Source organism: Protopterus annectens, chromosome 2.part0 (assembly GCF_019279795.1).
Source record: "Protopterus annectens isolate FY-2018-M chromosome 2.part0, PAN1.0, whole genome shotgun sequence".
In the NCBI taxonomy this organism is placed as follows: Eukaryota; Metazoa; Chordata; order Ceratodontiformes; family Protopteridae; genus Protopterus; species Protopterus annectens.
This window is the reverse complement of record NC_056728.1, coordinates 1,398,762,807-1,398,781,102: the sequence shown is the minus strand read 5'-3', so window position 1 is coordinate 1,398,781,102 and position 18,296 is coordinate 1,398,762,807.

The following is an 18,296-nucleotide window of genomic DNA, read 5'->3' as shown; positions in this document are numbered from 1 at the left end:
AAAAAAATGGAAATGTGTAAAGTATCCAAGCCTAATTCTGGGCACACAAGTTTAGACAGGATGGCATGCACTTGTCAAGACAAGGGAAGAGAGTTTTTACAGCAGCTATATTACAATATCTAACTAAAACAAGACAGGATTTTGCCAGGTTAGAAATTTAACAGTGCACAGATAACAATATTTGATGGATCTCTGATGGTGTTAATGGCAGGAACATATGTAATAATATTTTTTATTGGAAAATTTGCTATATTCTCATGACTGATGTTGCCACTGTTTGTGAAACATGGTTAAAGAACAATGATTGGAAACAAGTTCTGTTAAGATATAAATGTTTTTTACAGTAACAGACATCCTAGCAAAATGTCAGGTGCAGGTATTAAGATAGGGATTAAAAATTATGAGACCTGTGATAATTGCATGTTCAGTTACAACAGAAATACTGTAGACCATGTAACGGTGACAATAAAAACAACCCTGGAATATATAACAATTGTTGGAGTGTGTAGACCACCAAAGTCAAGTGTTGATGACCCAGAAGAATTCATGCATTTCTTGCAAGAAACACAGGAGGGAAAATAATAGTGGCTGGGGACTTGCATTTACCAGAAACAGACTGGAATAGAATTAATCCAACATTAGTAAAGAAATTATTTACAACATATGTTCATGAACAATTGCTTCAAATTGTAAAAAAGTTTACCAGGGAATAGAACATGATTGTATTCCACTTTTATTTCATGTTATGTTTTACCACTGCTGATGTGCACTGATCATGGGGATATAAAGGTTAAATCACTGCTAGAAAATTTTGCCAAAATGAAATATAAACTGATGCACATAAGATTAATAACAGACTATAGAGAAGCAAAACAGTCACTATATAAAACTAATTGGGGTGATGCTTTCAGTAGAAAAACTGAAGAATAAATGTGGCAAGTTTTAAAAGAGAAACTGAATGCAAAAAAATAATAATAATAAAAAAAACTGTTTACCATGGGAATCTAGGCACACAAGGTCAAGAGGGTATATTTTCATAAGAACAAGATACTCAATTAAGTTGAGACAAAAAAATAAGAAATGGAAAAGAGCTCAAGCTATACCTTTGAAAACTGAAATAAACAAGTTGGTTAAACAAATTAAACAGAGTGTGAGACAAGATCAAAACAATTAAAGAAAATGTATATAAAGATATACATAATAGAAAACCATTTTATAGATACATAAAATGTAGTAGGAGTAAAGACATACAGACATACTAAAATTTATTCTCAGACACAACAGATTATAGATTTGTTTACCAAATATTATGCAAAGCAGTTTAGTTTCACAAAGAGGGTGATATGTTGCCCTAGTAATAGCCAAGTAACTTCAGATACTAAAACTAAATTAGATTATACTGAAAAAGAACACAAACTGGACAAAAACAAAGAACAGGTTGAAGACAGAATGAGTAGTAATGAGCTGAGAATACTGCAGCATGAATTTATAGTACCCTTATTTCTGTTATTTACTAGGTTAATCCTCAAGATTGGAGACATGCTAGTTAAACCTGTCTTTAAGGGAAAGGGGATTAGGACAAATGCAGAGTCATATAGACCCATAAGTTTACTTTCATATTGTGGAAAAATAATGTAGAAGATTATCTTGGATAAATTATTGCCATAATTTGAAAGTTTGGGACTTGAAAGCATATACTGCTATGCATATGTTGAAAACAGATGTATAACCACCTGTAACATGATCTTCTATAACAATATATCAACAGCTATAAAAATGTGCTGTGTTGTAATTTATATTGACTTAACTTTAGCATTTAACAGCATTATACACAAAACACTGATCACTAAATGAGAACAACTAGTACTGATGTAATCTTGATGTGATTCATAGCTGCACAGCTTACAAACAGGACATGGGGAATATCATACAGCAATTAGACAGGTAAAATTCTAGGTTATACTCAGAGTGTCCTACAGTGCTCTGTCCTAAGTCCATACATGTTTAGGTTTTATATTTCAGCTCTATCTTTTTTATCTGAGGTATTCTACAGTTTGTATGCAGATGGCTCTAAAATAGATAACATGATTACATATGTTACAGATAGGGAATGTCTGAAAAAAATGTGATTAAATTGACCATTTGGACACAGGAAAACAATATGCTGATAAATACAGCAATACTATGCATATGAGATTTTGCAGACATAGATTGAAAGGTGAACATTTAATATAGCACCTAGTGATTGAAACTGTAGTTTAATTTAAAGACCTGGGTATATGGGTAGAGCCAGCTTTGAGTTTTTTTTAATTATGTCAACCAATTGGTTAATGATAGTTATAGAACTATAGGTTGCATAAAAATTTTATAAAGTCTAAGAAATCAGAAATGAAATAATTGTTTATGAGTTACATCAGACCCCAAACTTCAGTATGGAATAATAATAGTGAGTTACATCAGACCCCAAACTTCAGTATGGAATAATAATATGGAAACGTTATAAGAAAATAAGTATGAAAACATTGGAAAAAATACAGTGGAAATATACAAAGGACATTCACAGATGTGAAAATTGAAATATTTATGAAAGACTAAAATATTTGAACTTGTACAGTGTCTCATACAGAAGCTTAAAATGAGGCATTATTCAAGTATAAAGGGTATGAGACAACTACCTCTGGGAATGTCTGGGGTTATCAAAAAGTAGTAGAGAATCATCAGATAACCTATGTAGAAGATTACATGGGAATGAGAGATGTACTAATTGGTTCTTTGAGAGAGTAGCTGATTCATTGAACAGAACAATTGCATTAAAGCAAACATTAGTGTATATATTTTTTAAGAACAATATGGACACTTATAATGGGAATAACTGTTTTGGTATATTGGCAGGCTAGAAGGACATTATTACCCAAGCATGTGTGTATGTATGCATGTATATATTTGAACCTATGCCACGTTTTCAGGACTTTTTGCTTCAATGAAAACATACAAACAAAGCATTAAATATATTTTCAGAACTCTATCTCAATTCTTAAGTACAAAACACATAAAACTATGTATATTTTCAAAAAATTACTCCTCTATATAGGAGCAGTTACCCCAAATTGAGCAATGCACCCACAGGCAATATGTATTCTAATATTAAGGTTACGCATGCTGAAGCACATGCTAAAATCTGTATTCTCACTTGCAATAATTGTGATATTTTCTTTTTTTTCTATACTCCTTTTCCATATTTGAAAAACAGCACTTATGCTTTCAGTAAACATTAACTTTTATACCAAAGATAACCTACACTAGCTATCTTTAAATAAATAAATAAACTTAATTGTGAACAGTTATATTGAATGGATTAAAGTACCAACTTTTCTGCAGAAGCAGCTACATGTATAACTGTCAGTTTCCACAGTTTCAAACACTTTTTTACTGAACTGCTTACTGATGTAATCTTTCACTCAGTGTCCTGACCTCTCATGATTAATTGCTTCCACATACAGACTTTATGTCTCTAAATGAAAGCAGTTAGTAATGAAAAAAAAAACTTGTAGCTTTGCAGAATGTAAATTTCACTCAGAACATACTATTCAGACATCTTATGATTAATTGCTTGCACCTGTGGACTTCTTGTCTCCCACTGAAACCCTTTGTTAAAAAATAAATAATGACTTTGCAAATGCAAGAAATAGTGATTGTCTTCCATGTCTTTCATCATTTGTATCTTATTTTTCAAGCCTATTTACTTAAAATTTGTTTATAGCTTATACAAAGGACATTAATTTAAATAGCCACCTCTATAAAAACAAGGGAAATTGTTATATTAATTCTGCATATAATGTAATCAATACACATTTAAATTCCCTTCCCAGCAGCTCAAGATTACATTATATTAAGTTTTACTCATTTCTGTCCAGACTTTCTCACATTGTTAGAATGTAAAGCATGTATACCTTTCAACTAAATAAGTACTTTCTTGCTTTAATAGCTTTAATATATACAGCAATCACTGACAATACTTCTCCTGCCCTCACATTTAAAATACCAGTGACTGCACATGATACAAAACTGCTTTACAATATAACATGCAATATACATCATGTAATAGTTGCACAAATAACATTTTTTATTTACAGTTACTTCATTAGTCCCTTCAGATTCCTTTTAAACATTAATGACATAAAATGGGGTATATGTTTTACAGTTCACCCACCAGTTTATCACAGTCAACAAAGTTTCAGTCTTTATTTTCATTGCAATGCCACATTTAATGTAACTATTTCTATACCCAGTGGGACTGATGTTTTACAGTCTTCCATTTATTGATTTCACAATGTTGCTGGTCTTTCTGATCACCTCTATCTCCTAACACCAGTCTCTGGTTCAGGTCCTAGGTACCTCTGACTTTGTTGCTCATCTCTTGTGTTGCTTTCCATCTCTCAAGCATTTTCCTTTGGAATGAAAGGAAAGGTTTCACTGGTAAAGTCACTTTGTGGGCTTTGTCATTGTTAAAAGAATGGAAAGCAGAGTACTTGCTGCTTATTGGCTCACTCTTTGTTAGATAAACTTTTTTTTTATTAGCTCCTTGGTCTGCTCTGCATCAAAAATGTATTTGATCCTTCAGGCAAAATATTCCTAAGAAAGCTGGATACAGCAGCTTGAATATGACACCTACCTTGTGACATACCCTGATTGTTGGGATAAACGTGCTTCTCCTCTGCCTGGTATACAGTGAATAGCCATTTCTGACAAACACTATCCTGTCCCCAGTTTTTAATGATTTTTCTTTCTGTCACAACATTGTCAGGAACAACTCTTTCTGCTGGTATGATTGCATATTTGCTAATATAGGTCCTGGCTGCTTTCACGTGGCCAGATTTGGAGCATACACATGATGTGCCCTCTCATTTAATAAATCATGCAGTAGAAAATGAGTCCAGTTGCTATTTATGCTTCTTTTATAAAATTAATGCAGTCTTGTCTTTCAAGTTTCTCTTGTAGAGTAGAAAGTCTCAGGTTTTCTTTGTGTGCTCTGTTTAACTCTACTATTTTTAAAAAGCTATTCCTGAAAAGCCTCATGCTCAAACAGCCTTTTTTCATGTCACTCTGATTTTTGCAGTTTTGTAAATTTATCAGAATGGATAGTTAAAGCTTTTACTGGTTTTCTAAACTTGTTTTTATTTGAATTGTTAAATTCCTTCAGTTTTTCACTTATTTTAAATGCATCTGAGTACATTTGATTTATATTTCCCTCTTAATTACTGAAAGCCATCTCCTGTACCAAAGGTGAAACTTGAACTTCTTTTTGTTGAACAGCTAAGATTTTCCTCAGAGTTACTTCTTCTCCTTTTCTGGCTGATTTTCTCTTACCTTCTTCAACTGTCTTCTTTGCTGGCATCTGGGCAGTGTAATTGCTAGTCAGTAACTGAATTTTCCCAAATGGAAAGCTTTTACTGGCTTTGTTTCAGTTTCTATTTTGACATTGAGAGAGCTGTAATCAAGTTGTTGATCAATGAGAAGCCATCTTGGTGGTCACCAAGGAAGTGATTCTTTGCACAAAGATATAGTGGATTACCTGGGTAGAGTATGCAATTGGTAAGCTTAATGCTACTGCTTGCCAAAAATGAAATTACTAAAAATGGAAATTAAAATATAAGCCATCCACAATCAAAGTAAATAAATGGAATTTGAAGGCTAATATATGCAGAATAATGTTCAGGACGAAGAGAAGTGACATTTAAAGGGAGTCATGATCTGAAAGATTTCTGTAATATTGGAGTGAATGATAATTGTTAAAGAAAGCATACATATGTATTATTCATAAAAATCATGAAAAATGTGTACAATGTTTTATTTTTTATAGCTTTATGTATGTCTTGTCATTGTTTAAATGTTGTGAATTTAATAACATTACCAAACAAGTTAAAAAACAACTGCCTTCCAACCTCTGAAGGAAAAATGGCCAATAAATTACATATTCTGCTAAGGACAACTTAAAACAAAAACAAAAAGATGCAACTAAATCCAATATAAATATTTATTTGTAGTTATGTGCTTTTGTCTACATAATTGCAAGACTTCTTCACAACTAAAACAAAACATAAAACCCACAACTTTTATAAGAGACTAAATAAATTTATTAATTACTTAATCAAGTGCCTAAATACTAAGCAGTATACAATTAATTGTTAAACATATGTTATAGCAAAATGCATACTTAAAAACACAGTGTTATAGTCATTGCATATTAAGACTGACATCTAATTTTGAAAGATAACGTTCATTTACTAGAAATGCTGAATGCATCATTAACTCTTGGTGAAATGGAAGCATTTAATATCAATTGCCAATACGTTTCCTTCCCCTCTAATACACTATTAATGTCTTCTCCCCTCAAGGATAACTGTACTGAATCTATAATGGTAAAAGCAAATTTCCTAAAATCAGGACACACTATTGAATGTCTATAAAGTGCATTATTAGTTTTAAAATTCTTTGTATCATTCAAATGTTCTTTCACATGCATCCTGAGACTTCTAATAGTTTTGCCAACATAGAAAGAAAAACATGTGCGACAAGTGATGAAATAAATAACTTCATGAGAGTCACGTGTAAAAATGGCCCTTAGTCTGAATAGCTCTGGCTCAGTCCTGTACTGTAACAATGTTACTACCACTAATATAGCTACATACATTACAAAAAACACAATGGTGGGTTTCCTCAGTTTCTTTCAGTATAAACAATACTAAAATAAATGCTATTGTCAATACTTAAACACTGATTTATGTTTTAGACCTTTTATAAGAAAACACTGGAACCACACCAAAAATAATTTAACTCAGTATTATGTGCCAAAAGGTTCCAATTATTTACTACTGTTTTACATATAATATTACTGTCCCTACTGTAATTCAATACAAGGGAACTGGTTCCTGATGTACTACTAGAGTGTGAATCTAACACAATATAGTGCCAGCTAAAACAGAACCCAAAATAGGTGAAAAACTGTTTTCATGTTGATGATTAATGATGTCCAACATCTTAGTCACAAGTTCTGTGGTGTAACCATGATCAATGAATATTTTTTTCAAAGATTCACATTTTAATAAAAAAATCATTATTCAGAGTTATAAGCCTGGAAGCTCTAATAAACTGCGCTTTGACTACATTTCTCTTGATGAAACCAGGATGCGCACTATTATAAATGTAAAATTGCAGTAGTAAAAGTTTCCTTCCTATACAGTTTTGATATATAGCTGTTATAAATATCATCCATAATAAAAATGGCAATCAATTCATTTAGTCTGCTATAAAAGCTGTGGGGTTTTGTGTTTGATTTTAGTTCTGAAGAAGTCTTGCAATTGGATAGACAAAAGTGCATAACTATGAATAAATATTTATATTGGATTTAGCTGGATCTTTCTGTTTTTGTTTCAAGATATCCTTCTGTCAGAATTTAATAAAGTTGTTTATAAAAATAATAGTTGTAACTTCAAATTCAAATAAAACACAGTAAAATGCAGAAAAATGTCAGAAACCACTCAAAGGTGGTACAGTGGAATAAATTTACTTTCCTGTTTATTGGATGAAACATGAAGTAACAATGCCATTTATTTCCAGCTTGTGAATAGAAGGACAGGTTCCAGGAGTCTTAGAATAAGACAGCAATGGCTCTACCCCCTTGGGTCTATATCATACTGTTGAATGGCATTACAGCAAACGCGTCTTCATCGAACAACTAATAATCGAACAAATGACATTACAGTAAATGCCTCTTCATCGAACACCTAATAGTCAAACACACTATTCAGCAAATTAACTTTTAAGCAAAAACTTACCTAGGGCAATGCAATGGTAGTCTCCCTTAGTGAATTAATCAAAACCATGCAACAAAACACCAACACAGGTGGGGGGCTATGCACCCCCAAAACCCCAATGTGGGGGGCTGCACTTCTACCTACCTCCCTAACTAAATATACCAACTCTGAGATTGCATTACAGTGCGGAAAAGGACAACTTCCCAATGACCATCAACCGTGTCCTTTCCCTGGGAAAACATTTGCTTAACAGATCGTTCACTTAATTGAGCTTTTGCTTAAGTCAGTTTGACAAACTGTGATTCATTCAAGTAAGCATTCAATTAAATGATATAGATCCCTTTCCCTCAAGAAAAACAAAATCAACAGTGAAAATGAAGGAAGCAATGAAAAACAGCCAAAGCTCTAACCAGTGTTGTTTTGTCTTATCCACAACTGCAGCAATTACCCTCCTGCCAGTAAAATAAGCACTCCAATCTCTGGATGGCTCACTCAGCAACCCAAATAACAGAATGCTTGGGCTCTTTAAGCTTATTGCTGTTGTTAATTGGAACCATGAACTGATTGGTTGGTCTGTATATAAAAGAAAGGCATTGTTCTAATGTTTTAATGCACTGAAGAAGAGTTTTACTCAAAATCTCTGCATTTTATTTTTTTTTATGTTGTTATTGGTTCTATATTAAACTGTATACTGAACAGTGGACTTCTGTTTTTTTTTTGTACTACTGATGACTCACTTACCCGTGCAAAACTGAGTATTTGCTATAACTTTGAAAAGTGACCAAAATGCAGCAAATAAGTTAAAATATTTCTTGCTGTAGAAGAAAGCAGTCAGTGAATAAAAACCCTTTGCAATTTAAATATCTAGATAGTTGTGAGTGGAGACCTTAATATGTACTTCCCATGCTTGAATGCGTACTGTAAATTAATGCTGTATGACAACAACTGGTGCAATTCACCAAACAATATGAAGGGAATATTGGAACTCTTCATTACTACTGCCACTGCAAGCCTTACGTTAGGACATATCTGAGATGACTGAATTCTTGAAGGAAAACCAGCACTCTGCATCAGAATTAATGGCTGTCCAGTGTTACAGTAAAGCCACCACTGCTGTTCTGGACAAATAAATCAGCACTGTTCAGTCAGCTTCAGATCACTCTGATGGAAAAAGCAAAATAAAGAAACACATTTCACAGTTAAAATATGTGGCTAGCTAGTCAGAGTAGGCCTAAAGCAGGTTAGATGTGACTGAATCCAAGCAGAGCACACGCATTGTCTAGAGACCATAACTTATTTTTACTCTGAAGTCCATCTTAAGTTTTTCTTGTGTTTTTTGAAGCAGTTCAGTAGGTGGCTGTTGCTAAGCCTTAATTTTGTCAAGTGTGACACACCATGGCTGGCTGCTGTTAATGTACCTCTGCCACTGCTGGGGTTGGAAATATTGCCTTGTAAGCCAATATCCTTAAATTCTGGGCTATAGCAGCTGATACTAAATATTTATTATATTACTTAAGTCCTCTGTAAGTTAAATCTTTCTGTGGGTTTTCTAGAGTGCATATATTACCATCTCCAGAACCTTTCAGGGTTAAACTGTTTGATTTCATAAGTTTTTCTATTGAGGACACTACTTAAAGTTAATTACTTCCAGTACTACACAGCTATTATAGGAAAATGTTGTTTGTCATCCAGCTGTCTATGACTTGAAAGTAGATCTTCTAGCCCTCTTGGACTGTAGCACTGGTCTTCATCCTTCTGTTAATATGTGTCTGATCAATTGTCTATTTTGAAGTCTGGCATCATCCATCTATCTTTTTCTTGGTTATGACATTGATCACTTTCATTTCTTGGAGTAGGGCAATGGTCATCAGATGACTCATCAAAAATTCAGGTGCCTGGCAATAGCTTTCTAGCCACTGGGATGGTTGGTACAACTGAGTTGATCGTTGTGCTTTTTCCAGATACTTTGTCCTGAGTCTAAGAAGAGTCTACTAAGGAAATGACTTCTCCAAGATTCTATTTATCATTTTTGTTGTCTTTAACCAGCACATTTTGGTCTGTGGCAAAACATCTCAATGGCATTTTGTTCATGTGCTAAAATTGTATTTGGAAACAGCGTGACAGTAATACTTGTGGCTGTGTTAGCTGAATTTCTCTAGGCAAAAGACTGACCAACTTATATTTGATTATTATCTAGGCTCATGGCTTTCATAGTCTTGTTGCATGACTGCAGAAATTGCTCTGACAACCTGTTTATAACTGAATGGCAGGCCAGAGATGTTAAAAGCTTGATGTTTCTCTATTTCATGAAAGCTTTAGACTCATAGCCAGTGTCACCCATGGTCTGTTCAACAAGCTCATTTCCAGCAAATCTGTTTTTAGCACAAATAGTCTTTTCTGAGGTAGCTGAATCTATGCAGCCACCCTTTAACCATTTTGAATGTATTTACTGAAAATCAGAAACTGTTATCCATGAAAAAGACAAAGTCTATATGGATGTACTGTTGTGGTACTAAAAGTTGTTTCTAGGATTGTTGAGGTATTTGCAATGATGCATTTGGACTCATCGGGCATTATTTTCTTGGTTGCTAAATTTCAGTCTGCCTCTCTGTACTAGTTCACTACACAAAGGTTCTAGCAAGACACCTCAGTTTTAGCATTGCCAGGCATCCCTTTTCTAATTTCTCCAAATATTTTGGGTTTCTAATACCATGACAGGAATGGACCACATTCCTAAGTCAAAGTATGATTAAAGTTCATGAAATTAGTATTATTTCAATCTTTGATGTCAGCCAAAAGTGATCTTCGCAGCACCCACAATGTGCCCAGTAATGACTCTTTCTACAGTTTGTACGGGGTTACATGGATGAGTAACATATCTAAATATGATTGTAAATTCTTTTTTATAAGACTTGTTGCTCCTACTACTATTGGAACTGTCTGGGTATCTTTCTTCCACATTACTCTCATTTCTGCCTGCAGTTCCTGGTATTTTATGACTTTTTGGGGGCAGCCAATCATTCCAAAACTGTACGTTAGGACAGGAAGGGCAAATTGATTTATAGCTTGGATCTTGTTCCTAGATGTCAATGCTGTTCTCAGGATTAATTTAAATCTTCTAAGGTATTCCAAGACACTATAGTCACTGGGTGTGGTGATTTCAATGATTGGTGCTACTTTTGTCTTCTTTTCTTGGACCACTATATCTGGTTTTCTAGCATTTATCTTTTAAACTGTTAGTATTGGGTGATCCCATGTGATATAAACTTCACCATTTTCTATGATGCTTTGTGGCTAATGTTTCCAGTGTTTTTCAGCCACTTTGATACCATAATATTTGCACAATCCCCAGTGCAACAGTGTTGCCACATTATTATGCCTTTCAGTATACAGTCCTTCTGCCATTAGTGTGTCGCAACCAGCAACAAGGTGTGTGACTGTTTCCAATTCAGTTTTACAAAACCTACATTTGTCTGTTTCTCCCACATGTTCAACAGACTTTGTAAACCAGTGTGTACATAGCCCATTATCTTGGGCTGCCAATAATAACCTTTCATTTCCTGGTTTGAATTTGCCTCTCCTTAACCATTCTTGGCTTTGTCCTTGATCAACATGAGGCTCTTCCAGAAGTTTTCTATACTTGCAACTATATTTATGTTTTTTCCACATTTCTTGCCTTTTCATCTGGTCCTTCACCTTATATTTTTTTCTTTTGTTTTTTGGCACATTCAGTTGCTGCTTAGTTTTTATCTACTTCGGGTATGATTTCCATTCCTGCTTGACGTTGATATGCTTCTGCTAAATTAAGCAGAGAAGTCATCTTAGATTTATTCTCCTCATATTTCAAAACTTTCACTACATTTGGATCTTGTGAGGTCAGTAGATATGTGTGGAGTCCCACGATTGCAGATCTATACATGTAATCAATTTCAAGGAAGCCCATCCCTCCTTCGGAACGAGAAATATATAATCTTGGTATACACTGATTTTTATAAATCATTTGGTGAGCATGAAGCATCCTTATTTTAATATCTAATCTATCCAACACCTTTTGGGGGCAGTCAATCATTCCAAAACTGTACGTTAGGACAGGAAGAGCAAATTGATTTATAGCTTGGATCTTGTTCCTAGATGTCAATGCTGTCTTCTAAAGTATTCCTTACTGAGTTTTGTTCGTATTGGTTTATGTTTTATTGCTGATCCTTCATCAATTCCCAAGTATTTATACACTCTCTCTTGCTCAAGTTCTTTTATATCACATTCTTGTCCCAAACTGATGTTTTCATGGTGTTGCAGTTTTCCTTTTTTTAAAGGTTGCTTTTGCACATTTATCAAGACCAAATGACATTCTAATATCATCTGAAAAAGTTTTGATGACCTGCAGTTGTGCTTTCAGTTCCTCATCTGATGAGTTATACAGTTTTGAATCATCAACAAAGAGAAAATGAGAAGTCATTAGACTTTGTTGTTTTCTAGGAGCCAATTTGTAGCCATGGCCTAAGCTGTTAAGTAAACAGATGAATGGATTAATGGCAAGGCAGAATAGCAACAGTGACAGAGTTACCCTGGAATATCCCCCTTTGAATTTTTATCCCTGGGATAATAATCTTTCCTTTATCATGGCTTAATTGCAAAGTGGCCTGCCATTGTTTCATAATTACTGTAACGTAGTCAATTAGTGTAGGGTGTATCTTATACATTTTAAGCACTCTTTCATTCATGAATGTGGGATACTATCAAATGCTTTTTTGCAGTCAATCCATGCCATATTTAGATTCTTCCCCTTTTTACAGTTCTCCACTATAATTTTATTTAACAACAAATGAGCCTTTGTTCCATATGACTTTCTTTTATTGCCCTTTTTTTCTACTGCCATAATTGAGTTTTCTTCTAAATGACTATAAACTCTGTTGGTGTCAATTCCTATGTATAGTTTAGAAGGCAAGTTATTGGTCTATAATTTTTAGGGTAGCTTGCAGGTTCACTCTTAAGTAAGAACATTGTTTTGCCTGTTGTTAGCCAGTGTGGTGTCTGTTTGGGGTGCACATATAAATAGTTCCTACTCATGGCTAAATCCTCGTGAAAAGATGTTAATACTTTTAACCAAAAGTTAGGTACTGCATCTGGGCCTGGGGTTTTCCAGTTATAGGCTTTTCTTAACTTTGTTTCAATCTCTCTGGCTGTTATTTCATCCCATTTCATAGTACTTCTTCTATCCATTTAGCATTGTTGTTATATTCCACAGGATCTTCATAGATACTTCTCCAAAATGTATCTACTTCCTCTTTTTTTGGTGGTCTTTCAATTCCTTTTATCGTATTTCCCAATTCTCTATAAAATTTTTTGAGTCATCAATAAATTGCTTATTTTGTACTTTTCCCTTATTTTTATCTGTGTATCTTCTAAGTTTTTTCCACCTGTGCTGATATTTTTAGTTTGTTAATTGCGATAGTGCATGATAGATCCTGGTCTGTTCTAATACTGTGCATTGCTTTAATCGCATCTATCTTTCTTAGTATTTTTGTTAATCTATTCCCTCTTCTATAATCTTCTAACAGTGACACTTCTTGTCTTAATTGCTTTATATTTTTCTGTATTCAATACTTCCATGATGGTATTCAATTTCTCCCCTTCCTTTCCTTCACTACCCTGTGATCTTGTGATAGAACTTTATCAGTTATTAATTTAGCAGCACAGTAGTATATCCTGTTTATGTCTGTTACATCACATGGATCTCTATGAACAGTCCTAATTACTGCATTCATTTGTTTTATTAGACTTCTGACTTTTTGGGTTTTATTAACCTTCTGCAATCTATTTCTCTCATTCATCTTCATATATCTATTCATGTCCATTAAATCAAGCAACTCTTCTCTTAGCTAATTTTCTTCCAAATTGAGGGCACATCCCTTGTTTTCCATTTCCTGTGGGCATTCTATAAAAAGTTCTATAGCATCTTCCTGTGGCACATTCTCTTCAATTTCATCTTGTGTCATCTGTTGCTCTGCCATATGGGAACTCATTGGCCTATCACTCCTCAACATTGACTGCATCAGAGTTTCCACAGGTTCCTGTTCCTTTCCTTGCTGTCTAGCTTCAAGTGAACATTTATACTGGCTTCCTGTGGAAGACTCCAAAATATCCTATTATGGCACCTGACCAATTGCTTCCTGTTCTACTGGTTTCCCTTTAATTTGGTTATCCATTGCTCTATGCTGTTGTGGTGCTTTCTGCATTTGAATTTCTACACTAATCCTTCTTTTTGCAGCTGCTCCATAGCCTCAATTTCTATTTCTTTGACTTCTCCATTACTAATCTCTTTTTCTACTTTTCATCTAAGTCTTCTTATTTTTTGCATTGTAAAGTTTTCCATATCTGGATTCCTTTGCCTGTATTTCTCTTCAAATATCTTTGGTGCTGGTCTTTTTGTATTGGTTAGTTTTGCTTTCTCCTTTGCATAAATATTACACCATATTAAATCTCTTTTCCTTTCCCATGTCCATATGTCTTCTTCACATGTCTCCTGATCTTCTTGCTTTTCCTTGTTCTGGGTTCTCACTCCATCATGCTGTGATGTAGTCTGTGTTAGTTCTTCTACATTAAATCCTTCACTTCGCAGGCACTCCATAACTTCAACTTCTATTTCTTTAACTTCTGCTTTACTAATCTTCTTTTCCACATTACATCTTTATGCTATTCATTTTTTTATTGTGAAATTTTTCATATCTGGACGCCTTTGCATGTATTTCTCTTCGAATATCTTTGAGACCTTCTTCTCTATATTAGCTAACTTGGCTTTCTCCTTTGCATAAATATTGCACCATATCAAATTTCTCTTTCTTTCCCATGTCCATATTTCTTTTTTATATTTTTCAAATGTCTCTAGGTTTTGTTGTTTATATTTTCGCACTTCATCAGATGCTTCTTTTTCAAAACAGATCAACGTTTCTTGATCTATATACTGTTTTTCAAAAATCTGTTGTGTTGATGAATGCAAATTTTTATTTGAAGCTTCTGACAGTTTTTCCTGCAGAAGTATTTTTCTTTCCTCTAATTTCTCTCTTAATCATGTTGTATATATTGTGTCTGGAAATTTTGGGCTTTTTACATAACAGTAACAATACCTAATTTTTTTCTTATCCTCAATAGTCCACTCTATAATCTTTATGGCTCTTCTTTGGCCAATCACTTTTTGTGATTTTTGTAAACTGCTACTTCCTTCTACAACAGGGGGGCATCCTCCCCCTGGGCCTGGCCCCACTGTAGGAATGTTTTTGTATTTTGAGGAATCTACACTATCATTTTTACAGTCCTGACACCAGTGCACCTACCAGGATTGGGCACTTTTTTTTCCTGGGTCTTGTGCACCCAGCTATCTTTTTTTGTTTTTGACCTACTTCTGTCCATGATATATGCTACATAAAATGCAGTGTAGCCTTGGTGAGATTTTGGGAAAAACAAGGTCCACCTCGTGAAGGTACTCACCAAGACTTGAGGATCAGTTCAATTTTAGCACTACTAATCTCCTTTCCTTGCTGACTTTTCATCTCTCCATTAGGACCCCTAATGTATAGTGCCTCCAAGGTTGAAACATGATGTTTTAGCGTTTCCTCTACAGCTGCACTGTAAAGTTCCTTGGCACACCAACGATTGCTGTCTAACTGCTGCAAAGACAGGATACAGCACATTGCTTCTACTAGGTCACCATTTTATAAGCAAGTCAAGGCTTTACTAGGTCATTCACTGCAGCCTCTAAGGTGCCATCCATCTGTGGTAACAGTATCACCAGAGATGTGCAGTACATACCCAATAAAGCAGTCACACTAACTCATTTTGGCCTTTTACATGGCAATCTAGATAATCCAGCAGAATTATCATTCTTCCTGCTTCTTTTTATTAAAATTATAGGACTGGGCTACTAAAATAGGTGCCAATATTACAAACAGAGCTGCAGTCATTTGAGATACCCTCTTCCTGAGACTGAATATTGAAATTATTGGCTGGTGATCAATAAACAACACAAAGCTTTGTCCATAGATGTAGTAGTTGAACTTTTCAGCTGCAAAGATCAAGCTAAGTATTTGTCAGTCAGGGCAGGCATCATTTTTCTCATTTTTGTATCGGTGGTTATGAAGCAAATGCATTACGTTTCTGTGCATCATCCATGAATTTGTGCAGTAAAATGGAACTGACTGAATGAAGCAAAGAATTAAACACAAACTACATAATTAAAACATGATCAAAATCGGTAAGCAGTTCATGGGATGTGAAAATTTCTTTTATTGCAATGATATGTTCACAATTGTCCATTCATTCTCACACTGTCAAAACTAAATTTATATTATTTCAACCAAGCACTTTCAATGGAAACAATCACCTGATGCTCCAAAACCTCTCAAATGATAGTAAACATCTACAAGTAGTTGAAGCAGACAGTTTCCACAACTAACAATAAAGTCACACATTCATTTCCCATTAGCCACCTTATCCTATCTAGGGCTGTTGAGGTACTGGAGCATATTCCAATACATGTATGGCTAAAACACAGTCCTTGGTGAAATACCAATCTACTGTGGCAGTCAGAAACATATGAAGATTCACTCTTCCCAACACTTCTTTTGGCACATTCTTGGATCATATGTACTGCTCTCTGTTATGTATACTACATAATCCAATGAACTTTTAAAATAACCCAGAGACTGGCATATCAGGTTGGTACTGGAACAAGAAAGTTACTAGAATCCAAAATGAACTTGCACATATTACACACCAAGCACCTAAAGGCACCTCTCTTTCCAAGTTTAGATATTTCACTGGCACCACCTGTCAAAGTAATCTGTCAAAACTGTTGTCTCTTTTATTAATGAATAATGGTTGTTTGTCAACCTTGCGAAGAACATCTTGTATGGATTATAATCCTCCAGTAACTGCTTATAATATTCTTTATACTGGCACCGGCTATAGTATGTGTGACAGCCATAATTACCTGCTAGTTTTAATTGCTATTGTGATTTTCTTTTAATTCTGTGATTACTTATTGTAAATTCTTTAACTGTCTTGTTTACTGTATTACCAGGGTACTCCTTGGTTTTCAAATATCTTTTGAAGGGATGAGTTTTTTTCATTCTCTGATTCTTCTGTGGTAAGCTCGTTACTTTTAAAACACAGTTCTTTTGCAACATTCTTTTTATGTAAAGGATGTATAGTATTACAGTGAACAAAAGCATTAGTACCTGAATGTTTATAACCAAATGCTGGATACAATTTAATCCATTTTCATATCCTTGGAGACCTCTGCATCTAAAAAATCATTCTTTTCTTTTCTGCATTGTGCTATAAATGTGAGAAAATCTATACTCTCATCCAAACACTGAATTAATTCAATAATACTCATTTCACAGTTCTTCTCTATTAAAACAATTGTCAACAAATCTCTCCTCAAAGCTCACATTTGAAAAAAATCACTTTTAAGTTCAAAAAGTCTAGGATGGCATAATTGTTAACAGTGCAGTACCCACAGCAACTCCTCTGACTTGTTGAAAATATTTCTGCTTAAGCATAAAAAAGTTATTGCTCAAAATATAATCTATACTTTCCATGATAAAAGTTATCTGCCAAGGTGTAAGTGCTATATTCTTTTACTAACTATAAACCTATTCTTCCCAGTGTTATGTGGTATTACTATAGACAGTGATTTAACATCCACTAAAGCTAACCAATGTTTTGGCATGTCACTGTTTACTGAAAGAGTGAACGGTGTCCCTAATACATAATGCTTGCTTGCTTACAATGTCTTTTAGGTATCTATTGACAAAGACTAAAATGGTTTCAAGCTTTGCACATTATACTGCCACTACTGGCTTAAAAGGGGGCATTCACATGTTTTAATGGACTTTTAGAATTCCAAGGATTACCCCCACTGTAGGTTTATTGTAAAAAAAAAAAAAAAAAAAGTTGTGCATTCACTAGTTATACTGCCATTAACCTGTGCTTCATGCAGCCAAGAATATATATTCCTATATGCTTTTTTAATTTTCTCATAGTTATCTCGCTATATGTTTCATCTGATAAAAAGCCAAACATCTATCATTACCATGACTCCACCTTTACCAGCTTTCATTAGTCTGATGGTGATCTCACTAGTTTACCATTGTAATTTTCGTGGACAAATTAAAACACATATTACTTGGCTTTTTTATCAAAGTCCCCTTATCTCCCTTTGACACACCTTCTCAAATGATGAAATGGCTGATTGTACTATCATTTTCAACTGCCAATCCATCATTATTCTCAAACAATGTTTTAAAATTTAACTTAAATGTAAAACAATCAGGCCCTTATAATGGTAATAAATTTATGTTAGAAAGGAAGATGGGTGCAGACATCAGTGTAAGAAATGAACGTGAAAGTTTGACAAGAGTGGAAGATGTAATAGAGTAGATTAGTCATGAATCATAGTAAGAATAAGAAGAGAGAAGAATA